Below are 16,572 nucleotides of genomic sequence, written 5' to 3' on the forward strand. Positions count from 1 at the left end.
CTGCACCCTCAGCCCCAAAGTGACCCTCCACCCTCAGCCCCACAGTGACCCTCCACCCTCAGCCCCACAGTGACCCTGCACCCTCAGTCACACAGTGACCCTCCACTCTCAGCCCCACAGTGAACCTGCACCCTCAGCCCCACAGTGACACTTGACCCTGGGCCCCACAGTGACCCTCCACCCTAGGCCCCACAGTGACCCTACACCCTGGGCCCCACAGTGACCCTCCACCCTGGGCCCCACAGTGACCCTCCACCCTGGGTCCCACAGTGACCCTCCACCCTGGGCCCCACAGTGACCCTCCACCCAATACAATACAATACAAATCGCTTTATTGGCATGATAAGGTACATCTTATGTTGCCAAAGCATCAAAATACATTTATGGTTGAACACATAAACGCGGTTCCATTCATACAGTGTATAAACAGGTATATCCCTGAGTTTATAAATATATTTTCGCCTTGTTTATATATATTCTTGTCTTAGTTTACTGGTTGTCCCTCTGTTCATGGCAAGCTGTAACATAGTGTGCCGCCAGTGTTACACAGCTTCTCTCCTCCCCCAGTAGGAATGGGAGTTTTTGGTTGTCAGTCAGATTTCTGAATTCAGGGCATATTTGTGAGAATTTTTGATAGAAATTCTCTCTGATGCCCTGATATTTTCCATAGGCTGTGAGGAAGTGCATCTCTGTCTCAACTACTCCCTGACTGCAGTGAGAGCATATCCTGTCTTCTCTTGGCAGCCTGGTCTGCCTGTGTCTGCCTTTTTCGATCGCTAGGCTATGTTCGCTAAGTCTGTACCTTGTCAAGGTTCTTCTCAGTTTGTTATCCTTTACCATGGTCAGGTAATCAGCTATGTTGTATTGTCTGTTTAGGGCCAAGTAGCAATTGAGTTTGCTTTGGGTTTTTGTTGTTTCTGCCCAATATGACAGATATTTTTCCTTTTGCTTAGCGACGATTGTGTTGGGTCGAATTTTTTGTGTTACCCTGTCACTGTCCTGGGGCTGTTTATTGTTAGTATTGTTATTAGTTACTTTATTGAGTCCCAGGACTAGTTGACTGAGGGTATTCTTCTTTATGGTCAGCTCTTGGCATTTCAGGGCGTCGTAGTGATAGCATTGGGGGTTGCTCATTTGTAGGTGATTCCAAAATTTGGTGGCTCTTTTTTGGATAGTGATTATTAATGGGTATTGGCCTAGTTCTGCCCTGCATGCGTTGTTTACTGTTTTCCTTTGAGTCCGGAGGATACTTTTACAGAATTCCGCATGTAGGATCTCAATTGGGTGTTTGTCCCATTTTGCAAAATCTTGTTGTGTTAGTGGTCCCCAGACCTCACTGCCATAGAGTGCAATTGGTTCAATTACTGATTTGAAAATTTTGAGCCAAATGCTAATTGGGATTTCTATTTGGATTGATTTTTTGATGGCATAGAAAGCCCTTCTTGCTTTCTCTTTCAGTTCATTCACAGCCAGTTTGAAGTTTCCCGTAGAACTGATTTTTAAGCCCAAGTATGTGTAGTGAGTGGTTTGTTCAATTTTGGTTGTTCCTACTGTGAAATTTATTGTGGGTCCATGTTGTTTGGATCTTTGCTGGAACACAAGGACTTTGGTTTTTTGGGGATTTATTGTCAGGGCCCAAGTCTGGCAGTACGACTCCAGCAGGTCCAGGTTCTGCTGTAGACCCTCCTTAGTTGGTGACAGCAGAACCAGGTCGTCGGCATAGAGGAGGAATTTAACCTTGGATTCATATAGGGTGAGGCCGGGTGCTGTAGATTGTTCAAGTAGTTTTGCCAATCCATTAATGTAAATATTAAAGAGTGTCGGTGAGATTGGCGAGCCCTGCGTCACCCCCCGCCCCTGTGGGAAGTATTTTGTTTGTTTGTCTCCAATTTTAACTGCACATTTATTGTTTGTATACATTGATTTAATTACATCATATGTTTTACCTCCTACCCCGCTTTCGATAAGTTTCAGGAATAAACCGTCATGCCAGATGGAGTCGAAAGCCTTCTGGAAATCTACAAAGCATGTGTAGATTTTGCTTTTGTTATGGTGAACGTGTTTGTCAATTAGGGTCTGTAGGGTGAAGATATGATCGGATGTTCTATAGTTTGGCAGGAATCCAATTTGGCTTTTACTCAAGACATTGTGCTCTTCAAGGAAGTTTATAAGTCTTTTGTTTATGATGCTACAGAATACCTTCCCCAGGTTACTGTTTACACAGATGCCTCGATAGTTGTTTGGGTCGATTTTGTCCCCACTTTTGTATATGGGTGTTATGAGTCCTTTGTTCCAGATGTCAGGGAAATAACCGACACTCAGAACCAAGTTGAAGAGTTTTAGGATAGCCAGTTTCAGTTTGTCGTCTGCGTGTTTAATCATCTCGTTTAGTATGCCGTCTGTCCCGCAAGCTTTTCCTGGTCGCAGGTCCTTGAGTTTTTCAAGAAGTTCTTTTTCTGTTATTATGGCGTCTAGCGGGTTTTGGTTATCTTTTATGGCCATTTCAAGCTTTTCAAGTTTTTTGCGTATTTGGTGTTGCTCTGGTCCTAGTGTGTTTTTCTGGTATAATTTTTCAAAGTGGTTTACCCATGTGTCCCCATTTTGAATGGACAAATCGTCGTGTTGTTTTTTGTGTAGTGTTTTCAAGTTGTCCCAGAAACAATTCGACTCAATGGATTCCTCCATGGAGCTGAGTGTATTCTTAATAAATTGCTCTTTTTTGGTCCTGAGTGTGTTTCTGTATTGTGTTAGCGTCTGACAATAAGTAAGGCGTAATTCCTCGTTTTCTGGATGTCTGTGTTTTTGGTTTGATAGTTTTCTAAGTTTTTTCCTCATGTTATGGCAATCATGGTCAAACCATTTTTCATAGTTTTTTGTTTTGGGTTTGTTCTTGCGAGCTTTCAAGTTTGCATTTGTTGCCAAATTATCAAAAATATTGTTTAGTTTACTAACTGCCCGGTTTATGCCTTCTTTATTGTGAGTGTATATGTTATCCAGAAAGGTGTCTAAGAGAGCTTGAGTTGATGCATTGCTAATTGTTTTCTGGTATTTTTCCGTGTCGTTTTTGGCCCATCTGTACGATTTTTTGGTGTTGTACAGTTTACTGGGTTGTGTTTCTATGTTGTTTGTTTCTGTCTTTTTGAGAAACATAGTAATTTGGCTGTGATCTGACAGTGTTGTTTGTGGTTTGACTGTGAATGCTCTGAAAGAGGATGGGTCCAAGTCTGTAATCATATAGTCTACTGTGCTGCAGCCAAGAGGTGAGCAGTAGGTCGATCTTCCTAGGAGGTCTCCTATGAACCTACCATTGACAATGTACAGACCCAGGTTTCGACAGAGCTGTAGTAGCTGTTTACCGTTGGTATTTGACTGCTTGTCGCAGTTATGCCTGTATGGAAGGGAAGGGATGTCAAAGTGGTTATTCCCGAATACGTAATTGTTTCCCTGATTATTGGTGAAGTCTGGTTCTTCGCCCGTTCTTGAATTGAGGTCCCCACAGATCAACACGTTCCCCTGGGCCTGGTATTGGATAATTTCCCCCTCCATGTTGGAGAAGGTGTCCTCTTTGTAGTACGGGGAATCGATTGGAGGGATATAAAGTGCGCAAATGTAAACATCTTGGGTGTTTGAGATAATCTCCCTCTCAAGTTTGAGCCACATATGGTTTTCGCCCTTTTTTATAAATTTGATGTAATTCTTAAGTTCTGTTTTAAACCAGATCAGTATGCCTCCGGAGTCTCTGCCTTGGGTTACACTTGGTAATTTATTGGAGGGGACCACTAGCTCAGTGTACCCTTGGGGACAGCCGGTGTGTCCTTTTCCTTTATACCAAGTTTCCTGTAAAATTATAATATCTAGATCTTTAGTTTCCTCTATGAACTCTGGGGTCCTACTCTTCACTTCTCGCAGTGAAGAGCGTAGACCTTGGATATTCCAGGTCGAAATATATAAGGATTTCATGTTAAGTTTTATCTTTTTCTATGATAGGTTAAAGAGTGGTACGTGTTTGTCGTGTCTAAGTGTGGGGAAAAAAAAAAAAAAGATCACCCCAGTTGTCTACAAAAGTTAATACAATTTGGTTACAGTTCTTTCTATTAATTAGTCCTTGATCCATAAGGCGGAAGTAGATGCTGCTGCACATCTGCTTATTGTCTCTTAATGGATTGTTTCTGTCTGAGGTATTGCGTACGTCCTGTACATCTCTCCCTCTGTCTGGCTGGTAGCGGTCCTATTCCCCTGTGGGACAGGAGTGGTGCAGGTCTGATAATGTTGTTTTGCATGGGGATCCTCTCCGGTCTCGGTTGGTGTGGTGGTGGTCTTTGTAGTGTTCCTGATATGTACCCCGCTGATCTCTGGTGGTCGGGGGGGGGTCCTCTTGGAGTCTGGGTATGGACCCGGTTAAAAGCGACGTCCTTCAGGGCTTTAGCAAAGATCGATATTTTTTTGCCTTTGGATGTGGACGTGGTCGTAAAGACATTCTTCATCGAGGGTGGGGTGTTGGGCCAGGTGTACGTTGTGGTTTGATTCGCATTCTGTTGCTATGCTGGCATTTATCTCATGAATTGTGTTGTTGTTGAAGTCTGTTCTCGGCAATATTGTGGAAACAGTGATTCTAGTGTTTGGAAATGTACTGCTTGCCTTCCTAATCATTGCTCTGAGCGATGTTGCTACCTCTTTCTGTTTGGCCTTTAGGTCATTTGTGCCCGTGTGTATTATTATGTGTTGGGGGGAGCCTAATCTGGCTTTGGTCAGCCATCCCATGGCTCTGTCTGTTGTTGGGCACCAAATCTTTTCTACTTTACTTCTAGGGAAGAGCTTTTTCTCCCATAGAAATTTCCCATTTGAGTCTATGAGTATTACGACGTCAGCCTTGTTTGTGTTTACTGTCTGGTGGCTTTCGCCTGGACTCATAGTGTGTGTGCTGGGCTGGGGTGTCTGGTGTGTGCGTACCTCTTGTGAGCGGCTCGCTTGTGGTTCCATGGTGGTGGGGGAAGATTGCGAGTCAGCATGCTGGTCGGTCTGTGTGGCACCCCTTGTATTGTGTGTCTGTTGCTTTTGTTCCGTGTGGGAGTGCAGCCGTTCCGTCCGGCTCTGTCTTGTCTTATCTCTAGTCTCTGGTTGCTGGTCTAATGGTGTTTTCTCTCCTCTATGGCTCTCTTCTTTTTCCTGCAGCTCTTTCACCTGATTCTTAAGTAGATTCACCTGGTTATCAAGTCTATTCAGCTCTCTCTTGTGTCTCTCCCTCTCCTGCTTTTGTTTGTCATTCAATTTGAGGACCTCCTCTCTAAGTTTAACCATCTCTATCTCTAATTGATAAAATTTATCTTTTGGTTGTATCTGGCTGTGTGATCCCGGGGTATGTGTCTGGTCGGCCCTGGAAGGCTCACTCACTTCCTGGCTAAGCTGGTCGGCCCTGGAAGGCTCACTCACTTCCTGGCTATGCTGCTCTTCTCTTGGTGGGCTGGGAATGGTAGGGGAACTATGTGTGGCTTCCTCCGTGGTAGTTATGCTGGGGTTTGTCAGTTGTATCGTGTGGCTGTGGTTCCCCGGGGTTAGTGTCTGGTTTGAACTGTGTGGCTCGTTCATCCCTTGACCATGCAGATTTTCTCCTGGTAAGTTGTCAATGTTGGGGGGAGTGCGGGCCACTCTGGGGCTGTTCATTCCCCTCGTAGTTGATCTTTTCAGTGTCCTGAAGGCCGTTGCAAATTTGTCGAGGTTGCCTTGCACTAATATTGTTCCGGTATTGTACGCGTTGACAGTCGTGATTGAACTGTCTCCTGGTGTGTTAATTTTCATTATGGACCCATTTGCGGTATTTTTTAGCTTAACACTGGTATAGTGTGATTTTATTGCTCTGATCCAAGCCGCTGGCTGATCTGAGTAGAATATGAGGTTACTTTTTGTCCCATTGTTGTAACAGTCAGTAAAGAGAGTTTCTGGTTTTTCTCTCATCTGAGCATGCTTGATCGTTTTTATAGCTTTTTTTGTGGTGTTGGGGGGAATCTGGAAGCGGGGCTGTTGTGGATCTTCTGATTCGCTCATTTTTGGTAAAGTATTGTTGATCTTAGAATAAGCTTTTCTGGGGCCCCGGGTTTGGTGTTACCCTCTCCCTGTTCGTGAACTTTCCCGGTCCCCCTCTCCGACCCCGTGGTCCCTGGGCCTCGGCTCCTGGGTTCACCCTTCTCAGGTCTGAGTCTGTGAGCCACTGTTTCCCGGTGCCTTCGGGCTGTTCCCCTCCCCCTCAGAGGTCTCTGGGCCTCTGTTTCGGCCTGGCTCCTCGGGCCTTTCCCTGGGCCTCCCTACCTGGGCCCTGTACTCACGGTCTTGGTTGCGAGCCTTCTGGTTGCTCTACTTCTCCTCAGAGGTCTCTGTGCCTGCTGGCCTGGCTCCTCGGGCCTTTCCTGTGCTGGATTGTTGGGCTGTGGCCCGAGTCCCCTCGGCTGTGCTGATTGCTGGATTTCCGGGCTGCGTTCCGAATCTCCTCGGCTGTGCCGATTTCTGCGATGCGGCCCGAGTCCTCTCCGCTGTGCCGATTGCCGGGCTGCGTTCCGGATCTCCTCGGCTGTGCCGATTTCTGGGATGCGGCCCGAGTCCTCTCCGCTGTGCCCGTTGCCGGGCTGCGTTCCGATTTCTGGGATGCGGCCCGAGTCCCCTCGGCTGTGCCGGTTGCTGGACCGCTGGGCTGCGGCCCGAGTCACCTCGCCTCCTCGAACTCGGTCCCGATGCCGCCGACTCAACCACCGCTGCTGAAGCCCCGTGTGGCTGCCGTTCACTGGTTTGTGTAGTTCTTCTCTTGTTTCTTTTTTTTTTTTTGCTTTGGATTTTTTTTTTTTTCCTCCATTTTCCTCTGGGTTTTTTTTTCTTTGGTAGTCTTTCTGGCGGTCTTTTCCTTCTCTACTTTGTCTAGACTAATCTAAACTTAAACTAACCTAAACTAAACTAACTTAACTAGAACTAAATTTAATTTTAAAACCTTTTTAAAAATTGAAATGAAATGAAACTTTTTTTCCCCACTTTAGACACTAAAAACACTAAAATCTCAGCAGCCCATCTTCAGCATGTGTATTCACTCCGTCTGCAATTCTCTCTCAGTCCCACAGTGACCCTCCACCCTCAGCCCGACAGTGACCCTGCACCCACAGCCCCACAGTGACCGTGCACCCACAGCCCCACAGTGACCCTGCACCCTCAGCCCCACAGTGACCCTGCACCCACAGCCCCACAGTGACCTTCCACCCACAGCCCCACAGTGACCCTGCACCCTGGGCCCCACAGTGACTGTGCCCCCTCAATCCCACAGCGACCCTCCACCCTCAGCCCCACTGTGACTGTGCACCCTCAGCCCCACAGTGACCCTGCAGCCTGGGCCCCACAGTGACCCTCCACCCTCAGCCCCACAGTGAACCTCCACCCTCAGCCCCACAGTGACCATCCACCCAGGGCCCCACAGTGACCCTGCACCCTCAGCCCCACAGTGACCCTGCACCCTCAGCCCCACAGTGACCCTCCAGCCACAGCCCCACAGTGACCCTGAACCCTGAGACCCACAGTGACCCTCCACCCTCAGCCCCACAGTGACCCTCCACCCTCAGCCCCACAGTGACCCTGCACCCTCAGCCCCACAGTGACCCTCCACCCTCAGCCCCACAGTGAACTTGCACCCTCAGCCCCACAGTGACACTCCACCCTCAGCCCCACAGTGAATGTGCACCCTCAGCCCCACAGTGACCCTCCACCCACAGCCCCACATTGACCCTGCCCCCACAGTGACCCTGCACCCTGAGCCCCACAGTGACCCTCGACCGCACAGTGACCTGCACCCTGAGCCCCACAGTGACCCTGCACCCTGAGCCCCTCAGTGACCCTGCACCCTGAGCCCCTCAGTGACCCTGCACCCTGAGCCCCACAGTGACCCTCCACCCTCAGCCCCAAAGTGACCCTCCACCCTCAGCCCCACAGTGACCCTCCACCCTCACTCCCAAAGTGACCCTGCACCCTGAGCCCCACAGTGAACCTCGACCCCACAGTGACCCTGCACCCTGAGCCCCACAGCGACCCTGCACCCTGAGACCCACAGCGACCCTGCACCCTCAGCCCCACAGTGACCCTGCACCCTGAGCCACACAGTGACCCTCCACCCTCAGCCCCACAGTGACCCTCCACCCACAGCCCCACATTGACCCTGCACCCACAGCCCCACAGTGACCCTGCACCCTGAGCCCCACAGTGACCCTCCACCCTCAGCCCCACAGTGACCCTGCACCCTCAGCCCCACAGTGACCCTCGACCGCACAGTGACCTGCACCCTGAGCCCCACAGTGACCCTGCACCCTGAGCCCCTCAGTGACCCTGCACCCTGAGCACCACAGTGACCCTGCACCCTCAGCCCCAAAGTGACCCTCCACCCTCAGCCCCACAGTGACCCTCCACCCTCAGCCCCACAGTGACACTTGACCCTGGGCCCCACAGTGACCCTCCACCCTGGGCCCCAGAGTGACCCTCCACCCTGGGTCCCACAGTGACCCTCCACCCTGGGCCCCACAGTGACCCTCCACCCTCAGTCCCACAGTGACCCTCCACCCTCAGCCCGACAGTGACCCTGCACCCACAGCCCCACAGTGACCCATCACCCTGAGCCCCACAGTGACCCTCCACCCTCAGTCCCACAGTGAACCTGCACGCTCAGCCCCACAGTGACACTTGACCCTGGGCCCCACAGTGACCCTCCACCCTGGGCCCCACAGTGACCCTACACCCTGGGCCCCACAGTGACCCTCCACCCTCAGCCCCACAGTGACCCTCCACCCTCAGCCCCACAGTGACCCTGCACCCTCAGCCCCACAGTGACCCTCCACCCTCAGCCCCACAGTGAACTTGCACCCTCAGCCCCACAGTGACACTCCACCCTCAGCCCCACAGTGAATGTGCACCCTCAGCCCCACAGTGACCCTCCACCCACAGCCCCACATTGACCCTGCCCCCACAGTGACCCTGCACCCTGAGCCCCACAGTGACCCTCGACCGCACAGTGACCTGCACCCTGAGCCCCACAGTGACCCTGCACCCTGAGCCCCTCAGTGACCCTGCACCCTGAGCCCCTCAGTGACCCTGCACCCTGAGCCCCACAGTGACCCTCCACCCTCAGCCCCAAAGTGACCCTCCACCCTCAGCCCCACAGTGACCCTCCACCCTCACTCCCAAAGTGACCCTGCACCCTGAGCCCCACAGTGAACCTCGACCCCACAGTGACCCTGCACCCTGAGCCCCACAGCGACCCTGCACCCTGAGACCCACAGCGACCCTGCACCCTCAGCCCCACAGTGACCCTGCACCCTGAGCCACACAGTGACCCTCCACCCTCAGCCCCACAGTGACCCTCCACCCACAGCCCCACATTGACCCTGCACCCACAGCCCCACAGTGACCCTGCACCCTGAGCCCCACAGTGACCCTCCACCCTCAGCCCCACAGTGACCCTGCACCCTCAGCCCCACAGTGACCCTCGACCGCACAGTGACCTGCACCCTGAGCCCCACAGTGACCCTGCACCCTGAGCCCCTCAGTGACCCTGCACCCTGAGCACCACAGTGACCCTGCACCCTCAGCCCCAAAGTGACCCTCCACCCTCAGCCCCACAGTGACCCTCCACCCTCAGCCCCACAGTGACACTTGACCCTGGGCCCCACAGTGACCCTCCACCCTGGGCCCCAGAGTGACCCTCCACCCTGGGTCCCACAGTGACCCTCCACCCTGGGCCCCACAGTGACCCTCCACCCTCAGTCCCACAGTGACCCTCCACCCTCAGCCCGACAGTGACCCTGCACCCACAGCCCCACAGTGACCCATCACCCTGAGCCCCACAGTGACCCTCCACCCTCAGTCCCACAGTGACCCTCAGTCCCACAGTGAGCCTGCACCCTCAGCCCCACAGTGACCCTCCACCCTCAGCCCCACTGTGACCCTCCAACCTGGGCCCCACAGTGACCCTGCACCCACAGCCCTATAGACACTCTGTACCCTGACCCCCACAGTGACAATGCACCCTCAGCCCCACAGTGACCCTGCACCCTCAGCCCCAAAGTGACCCTGCACCCTCAGCCCCACTGTGGCCCTCCATGCTGGGCCCCACAGTGACCCTCCACCCTCAGCCCCACAGTGACCCTGCACCCTCAGCCCCACAGTGACCCTCCACCCTCAGCCCCACAGTGACCCTGCACCCTGAGCCCCACAGTGACGCTGCACCCTGAGCCCCACAGTGACACTCCACCCTTAGCCCCACAGTGACCCTCCACCCTCAGCCCCACAGTGACCCTGCACCCTCAGCCCCACAGTGACCCTCCACCCTCAGCCCCACAGTGAATGTGCACCCTCAGCCCCACAGAGACCCTCCACCCACAGCCCCACATTGACCCTGCCCCCACAGTGACCCTGCACCCTGAGCCCCACAGTGACCCTCCACCCTCAGCCCCACAGTGACCCTCGACCGCACAGTGACCTGCACCCTGAGACACACAGTGACCCTCCACCCTCAGCCCCACAGTGACCCTCCACCCACAGCCCCACATTGACCCTGCCCCCACAGTGACCCTGCTCCCTGAGCCCCACAGTGACCCTCCACCCTCAGCCCCACAGTGACCCTGCACCCTGAGCCCCACAGTGACCCTCGACCGCACAGTGACCTGCACCCTGAGCCCCACAGTGACCCTCCACCCTCAGCCCCAAAGTGACCCTCCACCCTCAGCCCCACAGTGACCCTCCACCCGCAGCACCACAGTGACCCTGCACCCTCAGTCACACAGTGACCCTCCACTCTCAGCCCCACAGTGAACCTGCACGCTCAGCCCCACAGTGACACTTGACCCTGGGCCCCACAGTGACCCTCCACCCTGGGCCCCACAGTGACCCTACACCCTGGGCCCCACAGTGACCCTCCACCCTGGGCCCCACAGTGACCCTCCACCCTGGCTCCCACAGTGACCCTCCACCCCGGGCCCCACAGTGACCCTCCACCCTCAGTCCCACAGTGACCCTCCACCCTCAGCCCGACAGTGACCCTGCACCCACAGCCCCACAGTGACCGTGCACCCACAGCCACACAGTGATCCTTCACCCTGAGCCCCACAGTGACCCTCCACCCTCAGTCCCACAGTGACCCTCAGCCCCACAGTGAGCCTGCACCCTCAGCCCCACAGTGACCCTCCACCCTCAGCCCCACAGTGACCCTGCAACCTGGGCCCCACAGTGACCCTGCACCCTCAGCCCCACAGTGACCCTGCACGCTCAGCCCCACAGTGACCCTGCGCCCTGGGTCCCACAGTGAGTCTCCAACCTGAGCCCCACAGTGACCCTCCACCCTCAGCTCCACAGTGACCCTCCACCCTCAGCCCCACAGTGGCCCTCCACCCAGGGCCCCACAGTGACCCTGCCCCCTCAGCCCCACAGTGCCCTCCACCATCAGCCCCAGAGTGACCCTCCACCCACAGCCCAACAGTGACGCTGCACACTCAACCCCACAGTGACCCTGCACACTCAGCCCCACAGTGACCCTGCACCCTCAGCCCCACATTGACCCTGCACCCACAGCCCCACAGTGACCCTGCACCCACAGCCCCACAGTGACCCTGCACCCACAGCCCCAGAGTGTCCCTGCAACCACAGCCCCACAGTGACCTTCCACTCACAGCCCCACAGTGACCCTGCACCCTGGGCCCCACAGTGACTGTGCACCCTCAACACCACAGTGACCCTCCACCCTCAGCCTCACAGAAACCCTCCACCCTCACTCCGACAGTGACCCTGCACCCTGAGCCCCAAAGTGACCCTCGACCCCACAGTGACCATGCACCCTCAGCCCCACAGTGACCCTCCTCCCTCAGTCACACAGTGACCCTCCACCCTGGGCCCCACAGTGACCCTCCACCCTGGGCCCCTCAGTGACCCTCCACTCACGGCCACACAGTGAACCTGCACCCTCAGCCCCACATTGACCCTGCACCCTCAGCCCCACAGTGACCCTCCACCCTCAGTCACACAGTGACAGTCCACCCTGGGCCCCACAGTGACCCTCCACCCTCAGCCCCACAGTGACCCTCCACCCACAGCCCCACATTGACCCTGCACCCACAGCCCCACAGTGACCCTGCACCCTGAGCCCCACAGTGACCCTCCATCCTCAGTCCCACAGTGACACTCCACCCACAGCCCCACAGTGACCCTGCAGCCTCAGCCCCACAGTGACCCTCCAACCTCAGCCCCACAGTGACCCTCCACCCCCAGCCCCACAGTGACCCTCCACCCTCAGCCCCACAGTGACCCTCCACACTCAGTCCCACAGTGACCCTCCACCCACAGCCCCACAGAGACCCTGCACCCTCAGCCCCAAAGTGACCCTCCACCCTCAGCCCCACAGTGACCCTCCACCCTCAGCCCCACAGTGACCCTGCACCCTCAGTCACACAGTGACCCTCCACTCTCAGCCCCACAGTGAACCTGCACTCTCAGCCCCACAGTGACACTTGACCCTGGGCCCCACAGTGACCCTCCACCCTAGGCCCCACAGTGACCCTACACCCTGGGCCCCACAGTGACCCTCCACCCTGGGCCCCACAGTGACCCTCCACCCTGGGTCCCACAGTGACCCTCCACCCTGGGCCCCACAGTGACCCTCCACCCTCAGTCCCACAGTGACCCTCCACCCTCAGCCCAACAGTGACCCTGCACCCACAGCCCCACAGTGACCGTGCACCCACAGCCCCACAGTGATCCTGCACCCTCAGCCCCACAGTGACCCTGCACCCACAGCCCCACAGTGGCCTTCCACCCACAGCCCCACAGTGACCCTGCACCCTGGGCCCCACAGTGACTGTGCCCCCTCAATCCCACAGCGACCCTCCACCCTCAGCCCCACTGTGACTGTGCACCCTCAGCCCCACAGTGACCCTGCAGCCTGGACCCCACAGTGACCCTCCACCCTCAGCCCCACAGTGAACCTCCACCCTCAGCCCCACAGTGACCATCCACCCAGGGCCCCACAGTGACCCTGCACCCTCAGCCCCACAGTGACCCTGCACCCTCAGCCCCACAGTGACCCTCCAGCCACAGCCCCACAGTGACCCTCCACCCTCAGCCCCACAGTGAACTTGCACCCTCAGCCCCACAGTGACCCTGCACCCTGAGACCCACAGTGACCCTCCACCCTCAGCCCCACAGTGACCCTCCACCCTTAGCCCCACAGTGACCCTGCACCCTCAGCCCCACAGTGACCCTCCACCCTCAGCCCCACAGTGAACTTGCACCCTCAGCCCCACAGTGACCCTCCACCCTCAGCCCCACAGTGACCCTGCACCCTGAGCCCCACAGTGACGCTGCACCCTGAGCCCCACAGTGACACTCCACCCTCAGCCCCACAGTGACCCTCCACCCTCAGCCCCACAGTGACCCTGCACCCTCAGCCCCACAGTGACCCTCCACCCTCAGCCCCACAGTGAATGTGCACCCTCAGCCCCACAGAGACCCTCCACCCACAGCCCCACATTGACCCTGCCCCCACAGTGACCCTGCACCCTGAGCCCCACAGTGACCCTCCACCCTCAGCCCCACAGTGACCCTCCACCCACAGCCCCACATTGACCCTGCCCCCACAGTGACCCTGCACCCTGAGCCCCACAGTGACCCTCCACCCTCAGCCCCACAGTGACCCTGCACCCTGAGCCCCACAGTGACCCTCGACCGCACAGTGACCTGCACCCTGAGCCCCACAGTGACCCTGCACCCTGAGCCCCTCAGTGACACTGCACCCTGAGCCCCTCAGTGACCCTGCACCCTGAGCCCCACAGTGACCCTCCACCCTCAGCCCCAAAGTGACCCTCCACCCTCAGCCCCACAGTGACCCTCCACCCTCAGCACCACAGTGACCCTGCACCCTCAGTCACACAGTGACCCTCCACTCTCAGCCCCACAGTGAACCTGCACGCTCAGCCCCACAGTGACACTTGACCCTGGGCCCCACAGTGACCCTCCACCCTGGGCCCCACAGTGACCCTACACCCTGGGCCCCACAGTGACCCTCCACCCTGGGCCCCACAGTGACCCTCCACCCTGGCTCCCACAGTGACCCTCCACCCCGGGCCCCACAGTGACCCTCCACCCTCAGTCCCACAGTGACCCTCCACCCTCAGCCCGACAGTGACCCTGCACCCACAGCCCCACAGTGACCGTGCACCCACAGCCCCACAGTGATCCTTCACCCTGAGCCCCACAGTGACCCTCCACCCTCAGTCCCACAGTGACCCTCAGCCCCACAGTGAGCCTGCACCCTCAGCCCCACAGTGACCCTCCACCCTCAGCCCCACAGTGACCCTGCAACCTGGGCCCCACAGTGACCCTGCACCCTCAGCCCCACAGTGACCCTGCACGCTCAGCCCCACAGTGACACTGCGCCCTGGGCCCCACAGTGAGTCTCCAACCTGAGCCCCACAGTGACCCTCCACCCTCAGCTCCACAGTGACCCTCCACCCTCAGCCCCACAGTGACCCTCCACCCAGGGCCCTACAGTGACCCTGCCCCCTCAGCCCCACAGTGCCCTCCACCATCAGCCCCAGAGTGACCCTCCACCCACAGCCCCACAGTGACGCTGCACACTCAACCCCACAGTGACCCTGCACACTCAGCCCCACAGTGACCCTGCACCCTCAGCCCCACATTGACCCTGCACCCACAGCCCCACAGTGACCCTGCACCCACAGCCCCACAGTGACCCTGCACCCACAGCCCCAGAGTGTCCCTGCAACCACAGCCCCACAGTGACCTTCCACTCACAGCCCCACAGTGACCCTGCACCCTGGGCCCCACAGTGACTGTGCACCCTCAACACCACAGTGAGAAGGGTGCAATGAGAAGGGACTTATCACCAATCTTCTTGTACGAGGCCCCTTGGGTCAGAGCGATCATAATATGATCGAGCTCTCAGTCGAGATGGAGAGTGAGGAAATTGAATCAGAGACTAAGGTCCAGAACTTAAATGAAGGGAATTACGAGGGTATGAGACGGGAATTGGGTAAGATTGATTGGGTGGTGTTTCTGGGGGGATTGACAGTGGATAGACAATGGCAAGCATTCAAAGATAGAATGGAAGAATTCCAGAACATGTTTATACCGGTTTGGCATAAAAATAAACCTAAAAAGGTGACTCAACCGTGGATAACGAGGGAAATTAGGGACAGCATAAAATCAAAAAAAAGGGCATATCAACTGGCAAAAAAAAGCACCAGACCGGAAGATTGGGGGCAGTACAGGATACAGCAGAAGAGGACAAAAGGATTAATCAGGAAGGGGAAAATAGAATACGAAAGTAAACTTGCAGCAAAAATAAAGACAGACTGCAAAAGCTTTTATCGGTATATCAGGAGGAAAAGACTGGTAAAATCCCAAGTCGGTCCCCTGCAGTCCGATTCGGGAGAATATATAATGGAGAATAAGGAAATGGCAGACCAATTAAACTCATACTTTGGTTCTGTATTCACAAAGGAGGACACAAATAACCTCCCAGGAATATCGGCAAACATAGGGACTAATGAGAGGGAGGAGCTGACAGAAATTAGTATCTCTAGGGATATGGTGTTGGGTAAGTTGAGGGGACTGAAGGCCGACAAATCCCCGGGGCCTGATAAACTACATCCTAGGGTACTTAAGGAGGTGGCCCTGGAGATAGCAGATGCTCTAAGGATCATCTTCCGGAACTCCATTGACTCGGGAACAGTACCCGTGGATTGGAGGGTAGCTAATGTTACCCCAATATTTAAAAAGGGGGGTAGAGAGAAAGCAGGGAATTATAGACCAGTAAGCCTTACATCGGTTGTGGGCAAAATGCTAGAGTCCATTATTAAGGATAAAATAGCGGAGCACTTGACAAATGGGGAAAGGATCGGACAGAGTCAACATGGATTTACAAAGGGTAAATCGTGTTTGACTAATCTGCTGGAATTTTTTGAGGAAGTAACTGGTAAAATAGATGGGGGAGAGCCAGTGGATGTGGTGTACCTTGACTTCCAGAAAGCCTTCGATAAGGTTCCACACAAAAGATTGTCATGCAAAATTAAGGCTCATGGGATTGGGGGCAAAGTATTAACGTGGATAGAGAACTGGCTGGCGGATAGAAAACAGAGAGTTGGAATAAACGGCTCGTTTTCAGAGTGGCAGGCAGTGACCAGCGGGGTGCCGCAAGGATCTGTCCTGGGACCCCAGCTGTTCACAATATATATAAATGATCTGGATCAGGGAATTGGATGCAATATTTCCAAATTCGCTGACGACACTAAACTAGGAGGAGGGGTGGGCTCTGATGAGGATGTCAGGAGGCTACAGTGCGATTTGGACAGGTTGGGGGAATGGGCGGATACGTGGCAGATGCACTATAATGTGGATAAATGCGAGGTTATCCACTTTGGGGGTAAAAACAGGAGGGTAGATTATTATCTAAATGGCAATAGATTGGGAGATGGGGAAGTGCAGAGGGACCTGGGTGTTCTTGTGCACCAGTCACTGAAGGAGAGCATGCAGGTGCAACAGGCGATT

This window comes from Somniosus microcephalus, chromosome 3 (genome assembly GCF_052327205.1).
Source record: "Somniosus microcephalus isolate GS21.2 chromosome 3, FLI_Smic_1.0, whole genome shotgun sequence".
NCBI lineage: Eukaryota > Metazoa > Chordata > Chondrichthyes > Squaliformes > Somniosidae > Somniosus > Somniosus microcephalus.